This window comes from Danio rerio, chromosome 19, assembly GCF_052040795.2.
Source record: "Danio rerio strain M-AB ecotype USA chromosome 19, GRCz13ab, whole genome shotgun sequence".
In the NCBI taxonomy this organism is placed as follows: Eukaryota; Metazoa; Chordata; class Actinopteri; order Cypriniformes; family Danionidae; genus Danio; species Danio rerio.
The window spans coordinates 2,812,974-2,825,489 of record NC_141039.2 but is presented as its reverse complement, the minus strand read 5'-3'; positions in this window follow the sequence as shown (position 1 = coordinate 2,825,489).

Below are 12,516 nucleotides of genomic sequence, written 5' to 3'. Positions count from 1 at the left end.
ATCAATGAGATTCGAGACAATTCAAACCTTTAATTAAGTGTGTGAGAAAACAAAAGGGCAACCGCCATGAATCTGGAAGTGTTTCTGAGGTGTCAATGAGATAACAGAGCCACTGAGGCCCCGTTTACACGAATACGTTTTAGTTTGAAAACGCATAAGTTTTGCTACGGTTACGCCATCTGTCCACACTACGCCGGAGTTCTGGAGCGCAGAAAACGGAGCGTTTCGAAAACGCTGGAGAGGCCGTTTTCATTCTGAAACGCTGCTGCTCCGTCTCAGTGTGGATGATGGAAAACGGAGACATCTGAAAACAGAGGCGGGCTGCAGACGTTCGCCTCTCTGATTGGGGCTTTTCCTCAATATTAAGTAGCCTAACACACACAGTTCAGTCCTGCATCTTCTCCGTGTAAGTTCAGACTTCGCAAGTTTGATCAAGGCTGCATCTCTTCTTCTCAGTTTGATATGGAAAACAGACTATACCGAGGACACGGGTACATCTTCAAAGGGAACAGTGTACTTTATAACTTCATTCACATCACCCTGGCTACGTTGTTTCACTTTCTCAACAATAAAATGTAAACATGATTTAAGGGAACTGCCTACTTTCATTTTAATATTAACAACTAAACAGACAGCAGAAATGTTGAGGCGTCGTGCTGCATATATGAGCGTCATCTTCATTGTGTGGATAAAACGGAGCCTATAACAACGGCCTCCTTTCAATTTCAGTGAAAATACGAAACATCCCCTCTCTTTTGCTAAATATCAGTTTTAATAATCGATAATGGCCATTATAAAAGTATAACATACAATAAGTTTATACATTATAGGAAATAAAGGCAAGCGATCAGTCAATATACAGAATGTACGTGCTTACATTAATCATTAACTTATCTTTGCGCTCAGTCAAAACCCGTTACCTGAGAACAAGTAATAGATTCCAATGCCCAAACTCAGGGAATATGTCGTTAGATAAAGACAACAAGATGAATGAAATATCCCATTTAATAAATATAGTGAGATATTAGATCCAGCGGGAGATGCTTGATGAGAAGTCCGACTAGCAGAGCTCTCATCTGGGTAGATGAGCTGCAGCGCTTGCCCGAGAGTGTGTGTGTGGTCACGTGATGTGCGTTTTCAGCGTTTTGGTGTGGACGAAGAGCAGTTCAGAAACGCTGGGTAAAACGCGAGTGTGGACGCGGATCGTTTTCATTCTAAAACACACTAGTGTAAATGGGGCCTTAGAGACTTCAGCCTGGTTTATACTTCTGTGACCGGCGTAACCCATGGCGCATGCTACACGCGTAGCTGTGCATTTATACTTCTGCGCGCTGTTTCTGTTGGTCTGCATTAACACTTTGGAAACGCTAGTTGGCAGTGAGGTGTAAATGTTCCTCTGTGTCGAGTTTCTATGTACAAGTGGCTCAAACTCGCTCATTTTGAGGTAGGAAGCGGCGGACGTGCAACAACTTTAACTATGAGGTAAACACAAAACAAAACTTTCCATCCGGAGCTCTTTCACGGGACTCCACACTTGTAAACAATCGCTCCATCAGGCTCGCACCATTCGCGCGGCTCTCTGTCCCGCCCAGACTAGTCAGTGCTACCAAGCCGACGAATCACAGAACTTGCGCTACGCGTCGTTGCGACGTGTAGTTACATTTTTTGAGAGGTGCACTTGAGCGACGCCGACGGCCACGGCGAAAGGCTATGCCGGCATTTGACGCAGAAGTATAAATCAGCCTTTAGGCCCCGTTTACACGTGTGTTTTAGTTTTAAAACGGTGTTTTAGATCAAAAACGATCCGCGTTCACACTAGCGTTTCTGAACATATCTCCGTCCAAACTACACCACCAAAATCGTAAATCACGTGACCATTCGTGCACTCTGTGCATGCGCTTTCTAGTATAAACAGGAAGCATGTGTCTCACTCAGCGTTTGGTTATTGTTAGTCAACAAACGCCGGTTAAACAATGAACGTGATGGCAAAGAAAGCAAGAGAGGTATTTTTGTGGACAGACGACGAGGTCGAGTTGTTACTAAACGTAACAAATGAATAACTGCACAATGCCGCCTAAAACAGACAATAGTGCAAACAACACTTCCATTTCTCATTGATGATGAGGGGAGTGGTGGGGAAACCGCTGGGAAGTGATCACAAATTGAGGAGCGGGGAAGGGAGGCGGGGTGGAGCGACAACGCGGCGAAGCCTTCACAAACTAAGGATCGATCACAAACCGAAAGCAGCGAGAGCGTCAAAGTAGCCAGAAGTCATTCATTTTCAATGAAAACCGGCGGCGAGAAACAGCGCGGCGCGTCTTCTCCGGTGTGAGCGTCGAGGAGAGTTGAAATCAAGTCAACTTTATGGTATGAGCTCTGACGTGGTTCGGCGGCAAGCAATCAGAATGAAGTAGTCCACCGCTTGAGAGGAGTTCAGAGAACACAGACCTGTGAACTTTGGTTCCGACCACAGTTGTTCCCAAGAGTTTGATTAATGCGGTTGCCGGATTTTCAATTATTGCCCCGCTACGCCACTGCTTACTACAATACTTAAAATGTGGCCTTGTTAAGAGATCATTCATTCATTCATTTTCTTGTCAGCTTAGTCCTTTTATTAATCCAGGGTCGCCACAGCAGAATGAACCGCCAACTTATCCAACAAGTTTTTACGCAGCGGATGCCCTTCCAGCCGCAACCCATCTCTGGGAAACATCCACACACACACACACACTACCCAATTCACCCGTACCGCATTGTCTTTGGACTGTGGGGGAAACCGGAGCACCCGGAGGAAACCCACGCGAAGGGAGAACATGCAAACTCCACACTGAGCCGAGGTTCGAACTAGCAACCTTCTTGCTGTGAGGCGACAGCACTACCTACTGCGCTACTGCCTCGCCGCTTTTTAAGAGATGATCAAACCGGTGAACTTGAGTGCTTAATATTCTTAATTTACAATAAATTTAATTAAATATGAATTAAATACCTGGAAATGTGGATTTTTTTTGCACACACAAAAAACGCAAGTGACCAAGCAAAGCCTTGAGCTCTTACTGTTAAATTCAATTGAATAGAAAGCTTATTTTTTTTGCACCTTTACTTAAATTGTTTCTTAATTTTGTCTGTCATTTCAATAATATTTTTAAGAAGTTTTTAAATTGTTTTATTTTCCAGAGTCAGGCCTGTTTAATTTATTTTCTTAAAGAAGGTTCAGTTTAACAAGTTGAAACAAAAGAAATATATAAAAAATAGTTTACTTGGTAAAATTTGCATTTCAGTTTAATTTTCAATTTTTATTCCAAATATTGTAATACATATCGAATCGTGAGCATTATATCGTGATACACATCGTATCGTGAGCTGAGTGTATCGTTACACCCCTAATATATATATATATATATATATATATATATATATATATATATATATATATATATATATATATATATATATATATATATATTGTCAATTAATTTTGTGGCTTAAGGGTATTGGTTCAGGCACTATTTTGGCACCGGTACCATTTTAAAAGTGTTGATTTAGCGCCGGTATCGACAAAAAAAATTTACGATCCCCAACCCTAGTCTTATGTTACATCTAATGTTTCTACAGTATTTTTGTTCAGACGTTTAGAAACAATAGGACTACGTAATTACTATTCTACAACTCGCTTGCACACTGTTTGCCAGAAATTTAATTACGCTGTAGCATAATCCTGTTACATAATACTGACTACTATTTATCCAATGACATAATGAACCTGAAATGTTATTGATTATTACTACACACACACACACACACTAACAAACGTGTGTGACTGCAGATGTAAGTACAGTTTAAATTATGCCTGTGATGAACGACTTCATAGCACTCTTGTGTTGATCAGGGTTCACATTTATCACAAGCTAGAAGAAGATTCACTTTCTCTGTCTCTATCTATCGCCTTTCCCTCCCTCTCTCTCTCTCTCTCTCTCTACCCATCTATCCATCTTTCTCTTTTGCTCTCTTCACAAAGAAAATCTGACGTACTGCAATTTCATTTAACCTTGGACAGCAACTGCTTACAACATCCACAGAATGACGGTCAATAAGAGGCTGGTGAAGGAGCTCTGATTAAACCAGAGCAACACACACATAAACACATCCGACACACTGCAGCCGCATGTGCAAAATCACACACAGACGTATGATAGTAAACATCCACAAGGCTTGCGAACACACATGTTTAGCGCTGTGGAAGGATGCAGGCAGTTGTCGACTTAAAGTGGTATCAGGGTTTCTGATTTAGATGATCATGTTATGATGGGGGATGTGATCGTCGCCGCTGACCCATAATTTAACCTGTCGTCTCTGTGATTCCCTGGAGATCTGACATTCTCTCGCTTAGATTCACTCAGGATTTAACAGACACTATAAAAGGCTGCTATTTAGGGGCACTGTTGATATTCACAAAAACATCCAGAGGAAAGTTTTATTTTTGTTAGGTGAACATTAGAGAAAGAGGGATAGTTCACGCAAAACTGACAGTGATCGATTGCTTTCTCTTCAATTGTCACAAACCTGAGTTTTTTCTTCAGTTGAACCAGCCTGATCTCACGTAAATATTTTACGTTTTGTCAGTTTAATGGCTAATTCGTACGAATTCAGTCGTGTTTGATTTTAAAAAGGAGGCGTGGAATCAGGGCAGGAGTGGGACTCCTTTTCAGCCTTGGAGTTTCAAGCCTTAGCCCACCTCAGTTCACGACTGTTCATTCATTCATTTTCTTGTCGGCTTAGTCCCTTTATTAATCCGTGGTTGCCACAGCGGAATGAACCGCCAACTTATCCAGCAAGTTTTTACGCAGCGGATGCCCTTTCAGCCGCAACCCATCTCTGGGAAACATCCACACACACATTCACACACACGGACAATTAGCCTACCCAATTCACCTACCCAATTCACCTGTACCGCATGTCTTTGGACTGTGGGGGAAACCGGAGCACCCGGAGGAAACCCACGCGAAGGCAGGGAGAACATGCAAACTCCACACAGAAACGCCAACTGAGCCGAGGCTCAAACCAGCGACCCAGCGACCTTCTTGCTGTGAGGCGACAGCACTACCTACTGCGCCACTGCCTCGCCCAGTTCACGACTGTCTATATTAAAATAAGGTCATTTCCAATTCAGTTAACACTACCGCGTCTTTTTCAAGAAAACAGCTGCTTTAGAACTTCAAATGTTCAAAAACCCTAACAGTATTATATGTCTTAACAATAAAAATGAAAAAATTATAACTATACATATCCAGGTGAGAATCGAACACGGGTCGGCGGCGTAGTAACACAACGCGCAAAATATATACAAATATAAGAACAAAATATATATACTGCACTGTGACTGACCTGAATCTCTTTCTACCCCTTTAAAATCTCTGATCAAATTATATCAGACTTATTAAGTAGTGAATCATCTGATTTTCACTGAGCAGGTGTATTATTCATTAATATTAATTTTTAGAAATCTTATATTCACTAAGGTGCCGCTGTTTGGGGTCGAATGATGATTTACTATTACATCATGATTACCCTGCGGGCTGCATTTTGCTCATGGGCCTGTCAAATACATGAATAAATGAAAAGAGTGTGACTGCTGAGAGTGCAAGCAGCAAGCGACACCGGCCTTTGCGGCCAAAAAACGGACCAGACCGTATAAGTATATATATATATATATATTGTCAATTAATTTTGTGGCTTAAGGGTATTGGTTCAGGCACTATTTTGGCACCGGTACCATTTTAAAAGTGTTGATTTAGCACCGGTATCGACAAAAAAATTAACGATACCCAACCCTAGTTCTATGTTACATCTAATGTTTCTACAGTATTTTTGTTAACGGTAAAATTGTACCGTTTTTTTTTTTTTTTCAAATAGATAAAATATGAATTGATGTTTACTTAAAACGTATTATAAATTCATATTTATATTGTTCAATTATGATTTTATATATATATATATATATATATATATATATATATATATATATATATATATATATATATATATATATATATATATATATTGTCGATTAATTTTGTGGCTTAAGGGTATTGGTTCAGGCACTATTTTGGCACCGGTACCATTTTAAAAGTGTTGATTTAGCGCCGGTATCGACAAAAAAAATGTACGCTCCCCAACCCTAGTCCTATGTTACATCTAATGTTTCTACAGTATTTTTGTTAACGGTAAAATTCTACCGTTTTTTTTTTTTTTTTTCAAATAGATAAAATATGAATTGATGTTTACTTAAAACTTATTATAAATTTATATTTATATTGTTCAATTATGATTAATATATATATATATATATATATATATATATATATATATATATATATAAATATATACATATTGTCGATTAATTTTGTGGCTTAAGGGTATTGGTTTAGGCACTATTTTTGATTTAGCACCGGTATCGAAAAAAAAATTAACGATACCCAACCCTAGTCCTATGCTACATCTAATGTTTCTACAGTATTTTTGTTAACGGTAAAATTCTACCGTTTTTTTTACAGTGTTCATCTTGGTACCAACAAGCTGAACCTAATGAAATGTCTGGCCTATATATTGAGAGCAACCATTGTCTTCTGTTATCTCCGCGATCACGCAACCTCATCGTGTAAGTGTGCGTATACTTAAACGTACATAAATTAGCTCCGACTATTAGAGTCTAGACCTCTCCGCCACACTAATTACATTACCCCGAATTCACTCAGGAAGACACACGATGATGACGCTTGACCCCTGCGACCTTCAGGACTCCGAACTGGCTCGCAAAATCCGTCTCCGTCTTTTCTGTCGATCGGGCATAAATTATCACGTCTGCTGATGGACAACAGGTTGATTAAAGACAATGCAGAGTGTGTTTAGCGTACGACAAATCAACCTAATAGAGAGAGAGAGAGAGAAAGAGAGAGACTCCTCTGGGAAATCTGGGCTCTAATGAAGCATCCGTGGCTCTCTAGCTGATGATCAGAGCGAGACAGACAGCAGAACAACACATATAATGATAGAGAGAGAGAGGCACTTCAGGCTGTAACATCGTCAGCTACACTGGAAATCATTTGATGCAGAATCAAAAAATTGCTGCGGTAGTAAAGTTTGCAATTGATTACAAATGCATGGCATCACCTTACATGTTTAAGCAGGAATTACACTCTAAGAGGTGACACGCTGCTCAGTTGTAACACTGTCGCCTCACAGCAAGAAGGTCACTGGTTTGAGTCTCAGCCGGGCCAGTTTGCATTTCTGTGTGGAGTTTGCATGTTATCCCGTGTGTTTTCTCTGGGTACTCCGGTTTCCCCCACAGTCCAAACACATGCGCTATAGGGGAATTGAATAAGCTAAATTGGCTGTAAAATTAGTGAGTATGGGTGTTTCCCAGTACTGGGTGGTTAATTCCGCTGTGGCGATGCCTGATGAATAAAGAGACTAAGCTGAAGGAAAATGCATGAATACACTCTGGGAAATGTTGGGTTATTTAAACCCCAAATTGGATCAAATTTGGACAAACATTGGGTTAAATTTGGCTCGATAATTTTAATTTAAAAAATTTATTGAGTGTAAATAACCGAGCATTTCTTTTTTTTTGGCAAACATACTCAAATAATCCTATTTGAAATAGCATAATGGAACTTTGCTTTACTGAAATATTTCAGAAACGTATTATTTTATTTTCTATAATCAGCAACATTTCTTATTCTCATTTAGTTTAACTGTGGTACATTAAAATGATTTTGCTGCTTGTTCTTATTTAAAATGAGTTGAAACAACACAATTCTTGGGGACAACTTAATTGTTTTATGTTCGATCTACTTAAATTTGTTAACTCAATTAATTTGTGTTGAGACAACAAGTATGCATCCTTTACAATTATGAACTCTAAAACTATACTATAAATACCTAAAGTAAACTGATAAAATGTCTAAAATCAAACATTAAAAATTCTTAATAAAATGCAATATAATACTCTGTAAAAAATGCTATGTTCCACACAATTCTTCATGTTGTCCCGACACAAATTAACTAAGTTAACTTCATTGTTTTTTTACTAAATATGCCCCCACCCACCCCCCCAAAAAAAACTTAAAAATTGTGTTGTTTCAACTAATTTTAAATAAGTAATTTGCACAAGCAGCAAAAGCCATTGAGTTGAAATATAGATTTTTACTGCATAATGCACAATTTTTTTTATCTATAATCAGCAACATTTTTTATTCTCGTTTAGTTTAACTGTAATACACTAAAAAAGATTTTCCTGCTTGAGCCAAAACAACACAATTCTTGAGAGCTTTGTGGGACAACCTAATTGCTTTATGTTCAATCAACTCAAATTTGTTAAGTTAACTTAATCTATGTGTGTTGGGACAACATGAATGAATTCGGTGGAACTGAATTTTTTACAGTGGATTTTTGTGGGGAAAAAACAAACTTAAACAAACCTATTAGAGATACATTTGTTTACAGCATCACGAAAGACCATAAACAACATAAATTACTTTGCTTTACCTAAATATATATATATATATATATATATATATATATATATATATATATATATATATATATATATATATATATATATATATAAAATCAGCCACGTTTCTTATTCTCGTTCAGTACTACACTTAGACCGAAATTTTATTTGCTGCTTGTTCAAACTACTTTTTAAAAATGAGCTAAATCAACACAAGTCTTGTGATTTGTTGGAACAACTTAATCGTTTTATGTTCAATCCACTTAAATTAGTTAACTTAATCAATTTATGTTGGGATAGCATGTATACACTGAAAAAAAATTATTCAAAGATAATTCCTTGGATTTACTCAATTTTTTATGTTAAGTGGTTGTAAACAATTTAATTGTGTTGAATTTAAAAAAACAAATTAAGTTGAACATTATTCAATTTAATTTAATTTTGTTTAAATTCAACACAAATAAATTGTTTGCAACAGTTCTGCATGCAACACTTTTTTCAGTGAATCAGCAAAACTAAACTATAAATAAATAAAATGATCTTCCAAAATGTTTCAAATTAAATAAATAATGACTAAAATAAACAACAATCAACAACAAAAAAAAAGATTTTAAAAGACTAAATATGATTAAAATATATTATAATAGCATAATAATGTAATAAAATAACCGGAAACATGCTAAACTAACACTGTTAATTAAAGTTATTGTTTAGTCACAGTTAAAAGTTTGACAAATCAGGCAAACTTAATGTTAAAAAACAAAATTAAAAATAACAATATCAGTTAAGCAGAATCAGGCATGGAAAATCGTAAAGATGTTATGCTCGTTTGTGTCATCTACTCAATTATTTATCATACGCAAAACTTATTGCTGCTTGTTTAATCCACTTGTTTATAATGATCTGAATCAACACAATTGAAAATGTTGGAGGGACAATTAAATTGTTTTATGTTCCATTTTAATTTTTAACAATTAAGTTAACTAAATGGGTTAGGACCACATGAAGGAATATTGTAGAACCCAGCATTTTTACACTGAATAAATATTGTCGTGACCTTTTTGGTAACTAAAGTCATGTTATATTTACATTATGATTGCGATCAGCATGCTTGTTACTGTAACAATAACTGTAAAGTTTGCTTTTGTCTGTCGTCTCGCAAAACCTCTCGCTCGTTCCTTCTCTCATGATGACAGACAGCGAATAACTTCCACCAGCATGTCCTCAGGACGAGACACTCCTTCTGCAGAGGATAATAAGAGGAAGCTGTCAATCCTGCTCACACACTGAACACACGCAAAATATACAAGACGTACACATTTACTTTCTTGCCTCTAACTAAACACATACCTGCGGCTGTCTTCATTTAAAGTCAAAACTTAAACCTTTACTCGAAAATCATTCATTGGTTTTGTTAGTTTTTTAAGACAAGTATGGAATAAAATCACGTAATAAATGCGTAAATAAAATTCACGCGTCTGTAATTATCAAATCGTAAAGGAAAACGGAACCTACTCGTAATTTAACGAGGATACAATTCCAATATCTGCGACTAGAACAGATACAGATATGCCATTTTCTTTGTCTGTTTGTATACGACTGATAAATTTACGATGGGTGTACTTTACAAACACACAGTTCCACCACGGACACATATGGTGATGATTTTATTTTGCACTTAACTCATTTGTTCATTCATTTTCTCTTCAGCTTAGTCTCTGATTTTTCAGAGGTCGCCACCACAGAATGAACCGCTAGCTATTCCAGCATGTTTTACACAGCGGATGCCCTTCCAGCCACAACCCAGTAATAGAAAACAACCATACACAATGACAATCATACACTACAGCCAATTTAGCTCATCCAATTCCCCTATAGCGCATGTGTTTGGACTGTGGGGGAAACCGGAGCACCCGGAGGAAACCCACGCTAACACGGGGAGAACATGCAAACTCCACACAGAAATGCCAACTGACCCAACCGGGACTCGAACCAGCGACCTTCTTGCTGTGAGGTGACAGTGTTAACCACTGAGCCACCATGACGCCCTGCACTTTTCGGCTAAGTCCCTTTATTAATCAGGGGTCGCCACAGCAGAATGAACCGCCAACTTATCCAGTATATGTGTTTTATGAAGTGGATGTCCTTTCAGCTGCAACCCATCACTGGGAAACATCCATACACACTCATTCACACACATACACTACGGACAATTTAGCTTAACCAATTCACCCGTACCACATGTCTTTGGACTTGTGGGGGAAACCGGAGCACTCGGAGGAAACCCACGCCAACACGGGGAGAACATGCAAACTCCCACTTAATTAATGAAAAAAGGTAATTATTCCAAAGTTTTGAGCTGAGGTAGACTTAATTAAATAAAACAAATGTTTCAGGAAAGAAAGAAAAACTTCTAGAAATGCATGATCTTCAGATTTTGAGATTTCCCTCCTTTGTGGAAACCAATTTGTATCCAAAGTGTGTCAACAACAGAATGTACTCATGGTTGCGTGATTGAATTCACAGAAACCCGGTCTTCACGCAGCTGCAGTCTAACCTGTTTATCAGCGCACAAACATCTGCACACACACACACACACACACCCTCGCTGACAGACAGCTCGTGTTCAGACCAGGAGTCATCAAGGTCTTAACACAGCAATGTCAACAATGTTCAGTACAGTGAGAATAAACACAGACACACACTTAACAGCTAACTTTCAGGAGACTTCCCATTGACGTAAAGATTTTTTTACTGTACAAACTATATTTTTACCCTCAAAGGAAACATTCTGCATTTTTACTTTTTTAAAATACTTCCTAATGGGGACCAAAAATGTCCCCACAAGGTCAAAATTGACTGCTATTCCTATACTTGTGGGGACATTTGGTCATGAAGAATACAAGAAACACACATTCTCTCTCACAGAGCTATCTTTTTGGGGACATCCCATTAATGTAAAGATTTCAATACTGTACAAACTATAATTTTAACCAAACCCTCAAAGGAAATTTTCTGCATTTAAACTTTTTCCAAAATACTTCCTAATGGAGACTAAAAAATGTCCCCACAAGGTCAAAATTTACTGCTATTCCTATACTTGTGGGAACATTTGGTCATAAAGAATACAAGAAACACACACATTCTCTCTGTCTTTCTCTCTCACACACACACCCACACACACAAATACACATACACAAGCACACACACTTAACAGCCACCTTTTAGGAGACTTCCCAATAACGTAAGGTTTTTTTATACTGTACAAACTCTTTATTTTTAACCAAACCCTTAAATGAAACTTTCTGCATTTTAACTTGTTCTAATTACTTCCAAATTGGGACCAAACAAATGTCCCCATAAGGTCATAAATTACTGTCATTCCTATACTTGTGGGGACATTTGGTCATAAAGAAGACAAGTAACACATATTCTCTCTCTCAAACACACACACACACACACTTTACAGCTATCTTTTTGGGTACTTCCCATTAACGTAAGGATTTCTATACTGTACAAACTCTGTATTTTTAACCCAACCCTCATAGGAAACATTCTGCATTTATTCTGCATTGCTAAAATACTTCCTAATGGAGACCAAAAAATGTCCCCATAAGGTCAAAAATGACTGTTATTCCTATACTTGTGGGGACATTTGGTCATAAAGAAGACAAGAATCGCACATTCTCTCTCTCTCTCTCTCTCTCTCTCTCTCTCTCTCTCTCTCTCACACACACACACACACACACACACACACACACACACACACACACGCACGCACGCACGCACACACACTCACACACACAGTGCCAAGAGCTTCAGATATAATGACTAAAAAATACAGATTCAAATTCAGATATAGAAGAGCAGTTATGAGTTGTCCTGTCTGAAAAGGGTATTTTCAATCTAAATTTGGACAAACACAACACTCTAAACACAGTAGAAGAAGAAATGGTGCTAAATAGCAATGCAATTGCATGGTTCTTTGGTTCATAATCATAGGG